Genomic DNA, 16,381 nt, shown 5'->3' with positions numbered 1-16,381 from the left:
TTGTTCAGAGCTATCGGGTTCCCATGTGAAAACACAAGTACATGACATCACTGAGTCACTTAGCTAGCTATAGCTACCTCACACACACACAACTCACACGCACACACTAATCCCTAGTCTTAAGCATTTGACCTACAAAGACCATTTGGCTGACTGTTTCTCCACTGACTTCCATTATTGAACAAACCAAGGGAGGTATGGTAAAGGGAATACCCTTGTCACCATATTGGTGTTATGGCAATCTGAACATGTCTTTAAACTATTTTGGAAGTTTTTAGGAGGAAAAAGTTTGATATTCATTAAAGAAACCAGAGGTAAGCTTTTGTCTCTGAGCGAATTTCGTTTAAAAAATTAAAATAAAACACATTTTGCAATATAATACACAATATGCCAAACTCTATTAGATCAAAAAGACATTTCATGTATGGAAAGTCTGTATATACTCTATAAAATCTCCCTCGATTAACTTGTGGTAAGACAACTGCTGATTTTAGCTGGAATGTGACATTTGCATACTCATACTCAAATTAAAAAAAAAAAACACTTGCCAGCTGAGACAAAGAGAAAGTGACGAGAAGAGAAAGCAGTTTTAAGAAAAGATTCACGTAGGGCAAAATACTCACAGTAACAGCTTAGATTAAGAAAGTTGAAGTTTTATGCTTGTGTACGTGAATACATGTTTATTATGTTGAAAAGTTATTTTTGTATTGTCCCAACAAAGACAAACTTCATACAACTATAAAATTTTTGTTAGCATCACTAAAACTGGGCTCATTAAACCAGCTTCATTTTTGTCAACTATTAACTGATTTGAAGTAGAACGCATTCAGATACTCATATAATGCTCCATATAACAATTTCAAGCTTTATCCTGCCTTAATTATCCAAAATCTAAAAAGAATTTAATTCTCAAGCAAAACCAAAGCTACACAGAGCAGCTACACATTAAATACCAAAAAGCCGCACAGCAAGTGAACTGAATGTAACAGCATATAACCCCCTCTGCCCCAGACAAAGGACATTATGTCATTAAGGACATTAAGGACATTAATGTCATTGTAAAGCGCTTTGGGTGCCTTGAAAAGCGCTATATAAATCCAATGCATTATTATCATTATTATTATTATTATTATCATTGTTTCTAACATTTCTTTCACTCTGCCGACCCCACAAATAAATAAATACATAGAATTTAAAAGATATATAGATTATTTAATAAAATAACAACTGCTTTGTGATAATCACAAAGCAGGAGTTCAGTATTCTTTCACCTATTGGTTAAAAGTGCCAGCTACATTCATGAGTTTCCACAATACTGATGCAATTAGCAAAACTTCTTTTCATAAAATGAGGACAGGTGAGAACAGGAGAGGAGGAGAGAATGAGGCAGGAAGTTCAAGTTAAGTCATTCTATCAGGAACAAACCTGACAGTAAGTGTAAAAGATTAATGACTGCTGTCTTGATTGAAATGAGCAGACAATACTTAATTAAATGAATAATTAGTGTCCATTTGTTGAAACAGTTAAGTGCTGTTTTGCTCGTGTAATCTTTTTCTTTGCCACAGACTTGTACCATGGTAATAACTGAAAAAGTTCGATTGCTAATAATAATAAGTATAAAAATAATAAAATTTGATGCACAATGTGTGATGCAGCAGCAAGATAATATGGACCCTGGACACTTGTTAACATGATCGTAATAAATGCAGCATGTATATATATTTTTTTAATCTCCATCAGGACCACAGTGTTAAATTTCTAGGACTGCAATATATTTAAAATAATACTGACATGACCTTGTGTAAAAATAAAGAGGAAGCTAAACCAATGTTGTATCAAACCATAATTCAAATTTTTACAGAGGTCATTATTCATCCCCTCTCCATCTTAACACTGACACTTTCCCTACTCTTTAACTGCCACCATCAACCGCAGTGTAATAACATGCACATTCATAAAAAGCACACAGTGTAATAAATTACTAAGCACATGCAAATATCCCATCAAACTATGCAGCAGGGAACTTTACACCACTATCACTGAAAATGTGTCTTGTCACTGCTGGAGAAGCAGAGATACTACAGAGAATATACAAACCATCATTTGCTTCCTACTTTAAACTTGCTCTAAATCTCATGGTCTGCCCGGTGGATAGAAATCAGCACGAACTGCCTTAAAAAACAAAAACAAAATAATAGCCCAGAATTGTTTTTGGTTTTTTTTGACAACTTTAACTTTATGACAGACCTATATGACCTATATGACCTCACTTTTTACAACGTTATTTGAACTTATAAAGACTGAAAAGCTTTAAAACTTCTGTTTATTTCAGTCATGATCTAAAGCTAAAAGAGCTAAAAGATTAAACTCAGAAATCAGTACTATCTTTACTAAAGATACTAAAAAGATTTCTCGACCCAATGCAACAGACTCAAATGGGCAAAAAGTAGATTTCTGAAATAAAATTCTTTTTGCCATACAAGTTCATTTCTATCATTTCTATGTTATTACTTTAAGAAGTGCATTGAAACAAACTTTAAACGATTAGGACTAATTGAATGTTGGCTGTTTTCCATCACAGTGCAGATTCTGCTGTAGGCTGAAAGTTAGCTCTTTCTCACTTTATGGTTCAGCAACTTGAAACTCTGAATGTGATCTTTGACAAACCCACTCTCTCTCTCACACACACACACACACACACACACACACACACACACACACACACACACACACACACACACACACACACACACACACACACACACACACACACACACACACACACACACACACACACACACACACACACACACACACACTCCTTGTTTTTGTATTGGCTTTGATAAAAGGCCCGGGAGGTGGAGAAGGGAATAGCGGAGTGTGTCGGCTGCTGGTGTAGGCTTACTGTGCTAGGAGATGCACTGGGCCATTACACGTGACCCCTGACCCCAACAGGCACCTTGAGGTGAAATGACACGGGCCTGCTCTTACTCAGCTGGAACAAGAGAGAGGAGTAAGACACAGGGTGAAGATATATGCAAGGTTAGTGTGTATATATGCACATGTTACGGTGCGTTCATACTGATGTGTGAGTACCATTCATGATCCCTCCCTTTACGAATGCAGGACACCACCAGCTCGTTCCCAGACGCACAGAGAGCGGCTGGCCTGTTATGGGGCTATGTGATGGGTTTGGGGTGGGGGGTTGTTAAATGTAGATTTTAATTACAAACACCTCTTTCCAGTTACCAGTCAGTGAACCTGAAGAGAATTTTCCTGAATTACAACACACACATATATGTATTTTTTCCAACAATGCAATAGAAACATAGTTTCTGTATTTGAGGACTGATTTGCAGTGAAGTGCAGATTTTTTGATGATATTCTCAGTCGTAGGAATTTTAATTCAGACAAAATTATAATATTTATTGAATTTTAGTGGAGGGTATTTTCTGTACCCCTTTGGATAGCTCACTAAAGTTACAAATTTAATATACTGTTGTTTTCTGAAGCTACAAAAGAGTAGATTTTCAGATGTTTCAAGCATTGACTTTTGCTGTTAGCCTCTTACGATTTACAAAAGTATTACACTTCCAGCATCAAAGATATAGCAGGATAAATGCGTCCAGCCAAAAATAAATAAATAAATAAATAAAGGAATAAAAACAGACTTCCACTGACACAAATTTTTTCATTGACTGAATAAAAAAGAAACTCTTTTGTTAATATTGTCAGGAACATAACCAGACTCTGATGTTCCTGCGTGTTGTCAGATATGCCTGATATTTTTATATTTTCATAATCTTGTGCCATTATTAAGAATTAAAAACAAAACAAAAACAAATAACAGATGATTCCAGAGTGCACCAATGACAGATATATTTCACAGACAGAGAGCACAGACGCAGACATAAGTATAAACTCAGATATAGCACTTGATATTAGGGATTCTTAATTGGTAAGAAGTCCCTTCATCCTTTGCGTCCACATTGCAGTCACCCGTAGTTGTGACAAGTCTGTCTGCATTAACATGGCCCTTCTCCTAACTGTCCACTCAACTGCTCAACAAACGATCGCTCAAGCATGGACATCTTACTAATGATGGATTAATGTGCATGTGTGTTTGTGTGTGCGTGCACGCCAATCAAGGTAAATGACCTAATAGCTAACACTAACAGTCTGCCAAGTACAGAAAAAAAATACGGCCATGTGCAAATATTCTCAGATATTCTCAGTTCATTATCCTTTTCTGAACAAAGAACAACAGGATCACAAAGACTCTACTGTCTATTATGTTATATATTCATTTAAGTGAATATGTTTTTTTGTTTTTTTACATTTTATCAAACAGTTGCCTCTATTTAGGTATGCATCCATTATTGCATGTACAACTCAATTATCATGTGGTGATTGAACTGAAATGTATTATACATGGAATTGTGTTTGGGCCTAATGTTTGTATTAGTTGATTCAATTACTTGTATATGTCAAACTTAAAAACATGCAGTCAGAGAAATTTTAGTGAATTTCTTTGAATCTTGGGGCTGCGCTCCAAATGAAGAATCAAAACGAAAACAATATTTGATTAGTAAATACTACTGATTGCTGCAATAACCTGGAGAAATCTATCAGATCTCTACACCAAAGATATCATAAACTTATCATCTTGATTACCTCAATAGCCACATCTATTCTCTTTTAAAGGCATCAGAGTGTCCAGATGACAGAAAGAAAACACAGTAAATGAGGAAAAATGAGCTACTTAATCACCAATAATTTGCATTTACTGAATCCAAAATTTTTACAATAACATATTAATCAGCGCTATTGGCTGAAAAAGAAAAAAATTAATAACTTCCCTGCATATTTATGATAACAGAAAGCTCACAAATGTTCATTATACACTTACGAGCATGCAACACACACACACACACACACACACACACACACAACAACTGCACAGACATTTATAAATCTACACACTCATCATATCAGTGATGAAAGTTCCGTATAGGAGACCAGTTACAAAATAGGTGCTGACATTTATATGTAAATACAAACCAGGGCAAGCCTGTGCCTGCAAGCACCCACATGATCCTTTGTTCATCTGCAGTCAGATACACCCTTTCAAAAACAAAGAGGCTGAGGGGAAAGAGAAAAGGGGGGCAATGCCAAAGTACCCTTTTGCCAAGAGAAGGTGGAGGGGGTCGCAGTAGGCGGTGGTCAGAAGACAGTAAAGAAGGTGAAAGGTCAGCAGCACAAGAGTGTGTTTGTGTGTATGCCATTCTAACTATTGTTCATTGTGTGTGTGTGTATATGTGTGTGCATTTTATTTCCTAGGGCTTACATCACTCAGTAAGCAATCCCATTTGTGCTTAGTTAACCAATAAAATCACCAATAATCAAAAGCAAATTAAATAGTTATTCCCCAACTTAAAGTTATACTGAGGCACACACTTAAGGAAATCTGAGGGGAAATGGAAAGAGGATTGCAGATTTAAGACTAAATGCAGCATACAATAGCCTTTCTGTCTAAGTCAATCAATGTAAAGGTAGGTTTAAGTGAGTAGGAATTTTCTCACATGGTGTAAATGGCCACGTTACCACATGATTATGAAAGTCATTTGGAGCGGCTCTAAACAACTTGGAATAATTTAGAAAATACTCAAGGACACATGAGGTAATCATTGGAGGGTGCCAACTGGCTTCAACATGACAGTTGCGATTAAAAAGATTTCCACACAACACACTTATGCACTCAGAAAATATACACTTCCTGCACATGTACATATATGAATTCATGCAAATAAACACACATGTGCATATGACACATATGTATATACACACATCTTCGAACTTCTCACACATCACACATCTGATCTGGCTGCCCTGTGGCCGCACACACACACACACACACACACACACACACACACACACACACACACACACACACACACACACACACACACACACACACACACACACACACACACACACACACACACACACACACACACACACACACTGATTTCTATCACACACCAACAGAGCCATTATAACCAGCATAAACAAGAATGACAAGTTGAGATTAATGAAGGGCCTGGCAGTGACAGGCCAATTTAACTGTCAACCGTGATGGCTGTTGAACTTCACCAGTGTATTTATACAAGGGTACCTTAGTGCCTTAAAATGTTACTAATTGATCATGACCAATAAGTAATTAGAAAAGCTGATATTGTGTCCTTCCTCCGCACGTGTCAAAGGCACACAGTGAGGAGGCGCGACTAAGAATAATGAATAGAAATGGATAGATTTTAAAATGAAGTGTAGAGGTAGCCATCTTATTCCTTTTAAAATTTAGCTTCTGTTCAGTGTTTTTTCTGTTTCAGTGGAAGTACACTGTCTTATAGCCTCTGGCAGTAGACTCATCTCTGTGCTTGTCCTGTTAGACCTCTGTGCAATTGAATTTTAACAGGACGTATCGTTATCAGTAACATTGACCACAATATTTACTACAGTAATTAGAATACCGTGTTGGTATTCAGGGAAATGTGCTGCAGTGGTCTGAATCACATCTATCTCATAGATTCCAATCTGTGCATGTAAATAGGGAGTCTTCCTCACACACTTATGTTAGTCATGGAGTTCCACAGGGTTCTGTGGTGGGACCAATAGTTTTTACATTATCTATACTTCCCTTGGGTAGGGATGGGTATCGGTTCTTGTTGAGAACCGGTTCCCACTGTTTCAATTCCTTGGAATCGTTTGCCATTTTTGCAAATGATTCCCTTATCGATTCCAGTCGCCCGAATGACGCCACCACGCTGCGGAGCGCCGGAGCGCACCTGCCAGGAAACACGGCGCCTAAGCGGCTCAAACGCTTAAAAGTTTGTTTATACTTTACGAGAACGGATGACAACAGGGCAACTTGCAATACTTGCAAAGTAGATATTTCATTAAGGGAGGAAACACTACGAATATGCAAAAGCATTTGCTCACAAAACACACGATGAACTTAAATGAATGTCTTTAATTCCGCTCCGGACTCGTGAATCTCAACCCAGCAGCAGCAGCGGTAACGTTTGCACGTCATCTCCCGTTAATGCAGCAGGTAAATAATCAACTAACAGTGCATATTATGTTAGCGCGATCTGCTTTATTACAAAACCTGCCATTGTGCATTTAGGTGACCATGATGAGACAGACAGAGAGAGTCTGGCTGGCGCTCGCTGGCCGTTGTCGCTGCACTCTACCGGTAGAGTCTCTTTTCAGGCCCGAATATCACCGAGCAGTGACTAAGTTTGTGTTCAAAACCTTGCAGCCATTTGCCACAGCAGATGGTAAGTGAATGTGTTTAATTGTAGGCAGGGACATTACTGAATATTCTTGTGTAATTGCTACAGAATAATTTATGTTATACTTTGTTATTGCTACAGAACAATATTTATTTTATTATTTTACGTTTACAATTTTCCCCGGGGACCCTGTGACACCCCATTGAAGAGCCATAGGCTGGATCTCTTAAGATCTCACTGTTGAGTTTGTAAGGCCATGTTACTCCTAAATTTCTATCTTGTTGAAAGAGAAGATATAAAACAGTTCTAAGCTAATCAACCTTAGTGTTCTCCTTTTTAAAAACAAGAATCGATAAAGAATCGAATCGTTAAACAGAATCGAAAATGGAATCGGAATCGTTAAAATCTTATCAATACCCATCCCTACCCTTGGGCAATACTATTTGAAAAACTGTATATATTTTCATTAGTATCCAAAAAACATCCAGCTGCATTTGTCCATTAAGCCAGATGATACAAATGATCTAGTTAAACTACAGGCATGTCTAAAGACCTAAAGGCCTGGATGACCTCTAACTTCCTATTTCTAAATTCAGACAAAAGGTTGTAATTGGTCCTAGAAATCTTACCAATATGGTGTCTTTAGATGGCAATACCTTGGATCCAGCAAACACAGCGAGGCATATTCGAGCCAATTATGACTGGTGCTGCAGAACCAACCGATATGTATGACTACACACAATATAATTAAAAAAAGACTGGTGCTGTGAATTGGTGCTACATGAATAAAATTGATTTGAACTGAATTAAAAGTGAGATGATATTACACACATTTCAACTTTTAGGCAAAGAGAGATAAATCTTTGTGTTTCCTAATTTGGAACAAAACTAAATGAAAAAGTTTTAATTATTATCTGTAAAATGTGCCTGTAAAATTTAGAAGGGATGAATGAGCCACTTCCAGTTTAAGTGTGTGTGTGTGTTTGTATATATAAACACACACAAGGGCTTAGAATCATGGAAATAATGTTTTCATCAGCAACAGTGGTGGCCTTGTGGATGCAATATAATTTGAAATGCCGCAGGTTCTATATTCAGAAGTTGCCTAAACCCTGAGAGCCTAAAAATAAAGCATGAACCTTAAGGACACTGTCAAAAGAGGAAAAGCGCTGAGTTAAATGCTGATTGACTATTTCTTGCATATTACAGACTCCTAATAAAGTTAAAAAGTTAATTCTTAGGTAACAGTTTTTTACACAGGAAATAGAGTAGGTAATCTACAAACCAATGACCTTTTTTAACTACATATCAAAATATTAAAACATCTCTGATTTCATTTTATCTGCTTTTCTTGATATATTTAACTTCAGTTGAAAAAAACCTCCCTCCCTTATCTATCATCTTACCTCTCACTTGTACTCTTTGCCAGCACTGGTCCAGTCCCAGCCCAGTTCCCTGCAGAATTTATTGGGTTATTCTAACCACTGAGAGAGCTGACAGTGGCCTTGGCTCCCTGGCTTGACTTCACATCCTCCATTGGCAGCCCAAGGCTTGGCTCACTGAAAAGGAATGTGTGAGAGAAATATAGTGTAAATATATGGGGTCTAACAGTGACACCACTCTCAGAGGAGACCCTGGTGTTATAAAGAGAATAAAAAGAATATATCTTGGCAGCTGGAGAGAAAGCTGATGATTTTAGACACCTGTTACATTTGTATGATGGATTTTACACATAATTTGTGCCAGATATAAATATTTGAAACAAATTCAGTCTACTCCTGCCATTCATTAACACATACTGTCAAGTCATATCAGGTCAAGACATCAATTGATCACACAATTTTACATGCAGTTAAATGTTAAATATGCTAGAAATGTGCACATATATGCATGATGTTTTTATAAAATAGTTTTTAAGACAGTCTCAGCATGCAAAAAAGAACACACATTTCCAAATTAGCAACTTTTTTCCAGGTTCCTACTTCAGTGCATTTCCAGAAATAACTGGAATATATAGCAAACAACAAGCTCTTCAGCCTGAATTATTATTTTTGCATGTTTTCTTTGAACACTTAATGATATTCAAGAAAATTGTTTACAGCTTAATCCGCTAAAAGTAATAAAAGAAACCCCATATAAGTTTACACAAGTAAATACCACACAGCATGGGTCTGTATTTCCATTGACATGACATTAGTATTAAAGTGTGAAAATGCTGTACTGGTCAGTTGTGGAGTTTGCTGATATTTTTGACATGCACTAAATTGTAGGAGACACTGGTGAATGCCCAGCACTCAAGAGAGGCAAGGGAAAGAAAGGTGTAGGCATCTCTGTCGTAGACCAGCCCCCACAACCCAAGCAAGGATAAGTGGTAGAAAAAGTAAGAATGAGTGGATGTACAAGAAAATACAATCAAGCAAATGTAAATTAAAGGGAAAGAATAACAAATGACAAACATAAACATACTGTTTGCTTGATCTGAGAGAAATAAATCTTTGGTTGCTACTCAAGTTTTTTTGTTCTCTAGGCAGTACGGTGATATATTATTGACAAGAAAATACTTTAGATTTTTGGGCTAGATCTTAAATATATTAAGATCTGACCCACGAATGAAATGTGCTTGGGAAGTTTCCTTTTTTGGCCATTCTCTTGCATGTTTGAGGAGGCTGAAAAAACTCAGGAATTGTTTGATAAAAAAAAGACAAAGGATGTAAGATACTGATTCCCTAAAAAGGCACAAAGTAAAATACAAGCCTTTTGTAATCTGGAACAGTACAAGTTAACTTCTCTGCAAAACAGTTTAAAAAGTACAGTGATGATTTTTTGCTTATCTGTTAATAAATGCATTCAGACTTGTGCTAGGATATCTTCAAATGTCATCAGATGAATGGAAAGGAGTGCATGTCTAAAACAGGCAAGAGTGAAAAAACAAAAGTTTTCTACTACACTACACAAACACTCAAGTAGACCCCAAAAAACACACTGAAGTTGTGATGTCACCTCTGGATGCTATCAGAGCAGATTAATTAAAGTGTCAACAAATTTCTTTCTAAACAGCTGATACGCATCACCTAAATATATCACTCCGTAAAAAAGTCTTTGCCAATAGGTGCTGTCTCAGCTGGCATCTACAGCTATCCCAGCAGCAAATGCACAACACTTACTTTGGCATTCACTGCTAAAAATATGTGCCCGCCTATTTTCCCAAGTTGTCTTGGGGCCCGCTGTTAGTGTAAAGGCTAATGACATCTAGCAGGTTGGGTGTGTTTGCCTCTACATATCAGTGTGTGTGGAGGGGTAAAAGGTGTTCACCCTTTATTTGCTGAGTGGATATGAACCTCTGCAGACACCTAGGCTGAGAAGGGAGGGTGCGACCTCACCCCTGACATAGGAGTTGGCACCTGTCACACACTTTGACACTCACACATGCAGTACAAACACACAAAGACATGCATGTGTAAATGTACAAAGGCAACATTCAAAACACACACATAAACAGACACACGCGTAACACATCCTCTCAAAGACTGTCTGCCACCTCCAGCTCTCCTGTTGGCAGCAGGCTGGTGAGCACAGTGGGCACTGCCTGATAAGAGGATATAGACAGGCTATGTTTCACGGTAAGGTGTGTAACAACAGAGGAAATCAGGGAGCTGATTAAAGTCTCATAAGGTAAATAAAACATTAGGACATCCATTATGAGATACCACTGTAATTAGTGCATGTCTGTACAGGAATGCACAGTAAAAATAGCTGCAAAGGATTACTGTAAAGAGAAGTGCACAATGGAGGAAGGTCTGAGTTCAGTCACAGAGAGGGATCCAAAATAGCAAAAATGTGAAAAAAAAGGAAAATTAACTATCATCTGTCAAACCTCTGCAAGTTGCAGTCATCCAAAGTAAACACTGTGGAGAATCTAGAATTTTACAAATCATTCATCAAGATCACAGAAGTTAGTACGGGTCCAAGGTTTGCACAATTGAATTTGACTTTAGCGGTAAAAAGAGCAAATCTAGACAGCGAGCACTTGCCCAGAATTACACATTTAATGATTTCTTGCGCTATGGACACATCTTAATGCATTTAATAATATGTTTCACAATTTTGCTTATTGCTGTTGGTGCTTCCTTTTCCTTTCAGTTGTATCATCAGTCTCATTTAGCTGAGGAAAAGTAACACAGACTGAGAAGTGAAAAGTGAAAAAGATAGATGAGCCAAAACCCAATTCAGTCTCTGTAGCTCTCTCTTGATGGTCCAAAATAAGCACTTGACCAAAGCTAACATCATAGACTAGGGCGATATTTATGGTGCAGATAAAATATTTATATAGTGACTCATAAAGTCTAGTTCTGGAAAACAGCTGCAGGGGTATTAGACACTGTAAAATTTTGGCAATTAAAATACTGCTGTTGCAGGATATGCTATTATAGATGGTATGCTGTAACTATATTTAAAAAAGGGCTTAATTCAACATCTAAACTATACTGTCTCAAAGTCTCTTAATGTTGCAGGTTATATTTTTGTACATTTGTACCTGCATGTTTTTAGCATGAACAGTGTAAATAATAATTACCAACAATTTTTCCCAACACATCATTTGTGTTTGTTTAAGTCATTTTTATTTAAGTAAGTGATTTGATGTCACCTGAGCAGACAAGAGAGAATAAGCAATATTGTGCACTGGAGGCAGTGGGTAAAGCACATTACAAAGAGGATGTGAGGACACGTTACACCTAAGATTATTGGCATAATGTTGGGGGAAAATTATCAAACAAATTAAAAAAAAAGTTTATTCACAGATGTAAATGCCAAACTCCCTAAAATCCTTTCTCAGCCTGGACTGAAACTGAAAGAGCATTAAAAAGCACAAAAAGACAAAAACAATGTGAGAACTAAGAAAGAAATCTTTTCTTCCCAGGTTCTCTAATACTAAACAGCATCCCTGCTTTAAAATGTGATCTTTAGTGAATAATGGATAGTGGTACTATCAAATACAGAGAGGTAGATCAACCTTGGTATCCCAGACTAAACATTGGCCTAGATGCAGGAGTCAGTTATGTCTGTTCCGGTCTATTGTTTCATGATTTTGAATGAGCAGCTAATTAGAGATAAATAAAACATGGCAAGCTATCTGTGGCTGTAGAGCTCGTGTTTGGTGTCGAATGGTAGATCAAAGACACAGTAAGGTCCAGATTGAAGTAAATAATGGATTAAACTTTAAAAGCATTGCTTCTAGTGGTCATAGATATCCTGCTACATGTCTAGCCTTTGTTAATGCTTGTTAGCATGTCAAAGTTACATGTACCCTGTTCAGACTGTTTAAAAAAAAAAGTTTGCTGACATTGACTTGATCATGATTATAGTAAGGCCCATTACTTCCAGTTAGGTGAAACTGAATGCAATGCAATTATGTGACACTTTGTTTGTGCACTACTCTCTGTGGTTTCAAAATCCAAAAACCAAAGTAAACAAAGATACAAAAAGAAATAACTTGATTATGGTGTGCAAAAAACTTGATGGCGTGATACCAGTGCCATATGACAACTCTGGGAGAGACTGATATGCCATGTGAGCCAGGCCTCATCGTCCAACAGCAATGACCTCAGTAATGCTATAATGGCTAAATGGAAGAAATCACAGCAGGCAGATTCTAACAGTAGGTGCCATTAACGTTTGGCCATGTAGCCTATTTAAAGTTAGACACTATAAAAGCTGGCATAGATAACATGAATATTGCCACTGTTATTAACATTATTTTAAATAGCTCAGGATAGGGAAAAAAAGATCATTTAGACTGGGTTAATACAGCAAATTGCTTTTGGATGGAAGCTTTAGATTTCGAAAAGATCTAAAATGTATTTACATTATTTATGCCATTTAAATTGGCGTGCATTGAGTGCCTGCATTAAAGTCTTCTTTAAAGGATGTCAGTGTATAATATCACCAGTTTTCTGTAGCACTGATTCATAGACAGGCCTCATTTTGCCCTCTACTTTCAGATGCAGCACAAAATGAGACAAAATACCACCAAGATCCGGAGGGGCGTTATGGAAATAGAGCAAGAATCAGGTCGTGTTTGATATTATGCACAATATGTACAGAGGGACGGTGACAAAAAAAAGAGCATTAATGCAACCATTAAGACACTTTTCCCCAGTCTTATTCATTAAACATACAACGTTCGCACACTCTCAGTGCATCCTCCCCTTGAGATGAAATTCTAATGTGATATTAAGAGAACTGGGGCGATAGCAGCTTATTACCATGAAGCTGAAGGAGGCAGGCTGCCATGTCCTCTGTATGTAAACATGAACAGAGGAGAAAACATCAAGTTGGACTTTGTCACAGCAAGCGCTGAGAGTACAGCTCTCAGGAGTGCAGCAGTGTTTTGGATCAGTATTGACACAGCTTGCAAGTGTGTACAAACGGGGGTTGTAATTGCAGCTTTAGTCTTGAGTGAGGATCAACTCTCAAGAAGGCCTCATGCTACATTAAGCAGAGACAGTGAGGCAAGGGCATCCATCTGGTTAACATGTATAATGTCAGCTCCAGAAATAAAAACTGCACATAGACCATTTTTGTTTTTATACACCTGAAACTACTCATCTATCATTTAGTCTAGCAGGATAAAAGATTTTTCAAAAATTTCCCATTTAGGGCTAATTTAAAATTTTGCATCTAATTACGCATAAAAATTCACAAAGAAGTTTGCATAACTATCTTTACCTCAAAACATATCTACAAGTAACATGTCTATCACCTAGCCTGCGTCTCAACTCTTAAAAAAGTCGAATAGGATAAAAAGAAATACAGTTTTGCATTTAAGGGTCACACTTTCAATATATCCACATTCTCAAGCTCTTATAGTGCAAGCACTTAATTCACCAAACATCTATTATCATCGTGATATTTATTGAAGCACAGCTAATCATTATCTTAATTTAAGCGATGGTCAAATGTTTAGAAGAACTGAGTGGTATTTTACTTAGTGAACAATTGCTCTGTCAGGTGTGGTGACACTACCGAACACCAGATGTATTTGTCAGTGTTAGAACGGTTTCGTCTGAGATGAAGAGAAAAAAGATTCGTTGAAATGGAAGAGAAACGCTTCTGTGATTTCATCTCTGTGCTGTCATATCATAGTGTTACACAGACTGTGGATGAAATAAATTCTAACCTCAACAAACTCTCTGGTTGCATAAAATGTTACCAACTAACTGGCCTTTTAACTCATTGGTTTCATTTTATAAACACTTTGTTCTGATGAACTTACTGCATCTGCAGATCATCGGTGTAAATCTAATAGACCTGAGAATATAAAGAATATGAAAAACAGCTCTAGAGGACAGAAAATATCAGTATCTGAGCCCAGCTAATTACTTTTTTCTGTCCCTGAAGAAGGACTCCATATGTGATTTTGTGTCATCCAAGCTGACGCTGCTCCTGACTTGTGATGGATGCTTTCCTAAAATCCAGACTTTCTCTTCCAACGACGGTGTCTGTGTCCTCCCCTCTTTCCTGTTTTACCAATCTCCTGTTGTGCTCCCTGGTAAAGACTGTAGTTTCAAAGCCATGAAGGCTTACAACGATATGTTTAACAGCAGTTAAACACGTCATATATATGGTTGATATTACATTATCAAACATTAAAGCCTGTGGTGTGCAGCACTACTTTGTCTCAGCATTGTAGCCCAATCTCACCCTTCCACACTTCGACAAAACACTGACCCAGATACAGAGATAAGAACCAGACATCACCTTCTCTCCTTGTCTTTCTGCCCACCATCTGCATTTTGAAGGGTTAAGGTAAGGACGTGGAATCAGTGACCATCTCCAAGTGTGATAGTGACAGCCAAATGTCAGCCTGCTCTGCTGCAAACTCTTCTTCCACTTCTTAATTTATTACGTTTAGATTAAATCCACTGAAATTCAATATTTTAATTGAATGTTTAGAGCCTGGGTGTTCAGTGATAAATTTCCATTGGCGCCCTGTGCTTCACTCTCATGTTTCTCGCACTAATTACATTTGCATAAATGATGTTCGTCATTATTACCGCAGGTTGGTTAGGCACTAGAGGGGTGAAAAAAGGAGCTGTGCAGTGTGAAGGGGCAAGGACGCACTGAAAGGACACTGGCATCGATGACAGTTTTTTCTTGTGATGACCCACAAAAGTGCTGAGGATACAAGTCTCTTCTGTGCCATGAGAATTAGAGTGGTAGGTTTCCAAGAAGTGAGCGCTGGCATTATCAAGTGTCAGTCCTTGAACAACCAAACAATATGGTGAAACTGTGTTCCTCGGACAAAGCTGAGCCTGCTGAGGCAAACTGTCTCTCTGTGACCTATTGTTTAAGATCAATGAAAAATAAATTTATCTAAATTTGATGTCACGAAAATCTAATGTAAAGGCAGTTCAGTTTATTATGTGTTGACCTTTACTAGCTGTTCATTAATCATAGCAAAAGAGAGGGTGGCTTGAGAGACGCTACACACTGTTTCTCAAAGAGTTAACGCTGCACAATCTGAAGCAGCATTAACCTGTACCTTTTTAACTCCGATATGAAAAGCTTGATTGCATGCCAAATTAGCAGGAAATACCACACATCTCTGCAACTCTACAAAGACTTTTAGACTCTTTTAGCTTATTAATTTAGTGTTACAGTCTGCAATTTTACTGTGTGTTTTAACCTCATCTATTAATCCTGCAGGAGGCAGTTCCAGTGGGGAATGAGTGTGGGGGGAATACACAGACAGACAAAGCTGCACTGTTGGAAAAAAGCTTGGCATCACTAAAGCATTGGAAAAGAGTGGCTCAGTATTGTTTGGCAAAGTCCAACACAGTACTAAAGTGAGAGTTGTGAACTTACATTCATCAAGTGGGGAGAAACATGCGTTACTTTACTCACGCTACATTTTTCAGTATTTAGTAATGCAACCAATTACTAAATTCAATCATTACATTGCAGTCACAATTATGTCTTTACATACGTTACATAGTTCCTTCAGTTATCTGCATGTGAAGAAACATAACGAGTAATGTGTAATACATTACTTTTCTTGAGTAATGATCCCAACACTGTATCTTATA

The 16,381-nt window shown here is 37.5% G+C and overlaps 1 long non-coding RNA gene across 1 annotated transcript in view; it reads right to left on the bottom strand.

Annotated features, from left to right (window-relative positions):
- LOC120443299 overlaps positions 1–16,381 on the bottom strand; it is a 54,771-nt gene that overhangs the window by 5,039 nt on the left and 33,351 nt on the right. Inside the window, exon 2 of the long non-coding RNA XR_005615325.1 lies at positions 8,702–8,854. This is a non-coding gene — a long non-coding RNA (uncharacterized LOC120443299). The remainder of the gene's footprint in view (positions 1–8,701; positions 8,855–16,381) is intronic.

Source organism: Oreochromis aureus, linkage group 13, assembly GCF_013358895.1.
Source record: "Oreochromis aureus strain Israel breed Guangdong linkage group 13, ZZ_aureus, whole genome shotgun sequence".
Lineage (NCBI taxonomy): Eukaryota > Metazoa > Chordata > Actinopteri > Cichliformes > Cichlidae > Oreochromis > Oreochromis aureus.
The sequence above is the reverse complement of the archived record's forward strand: the minus strand, read 5'-3'. Positions and strand labels throughout refer to the sequence as shown.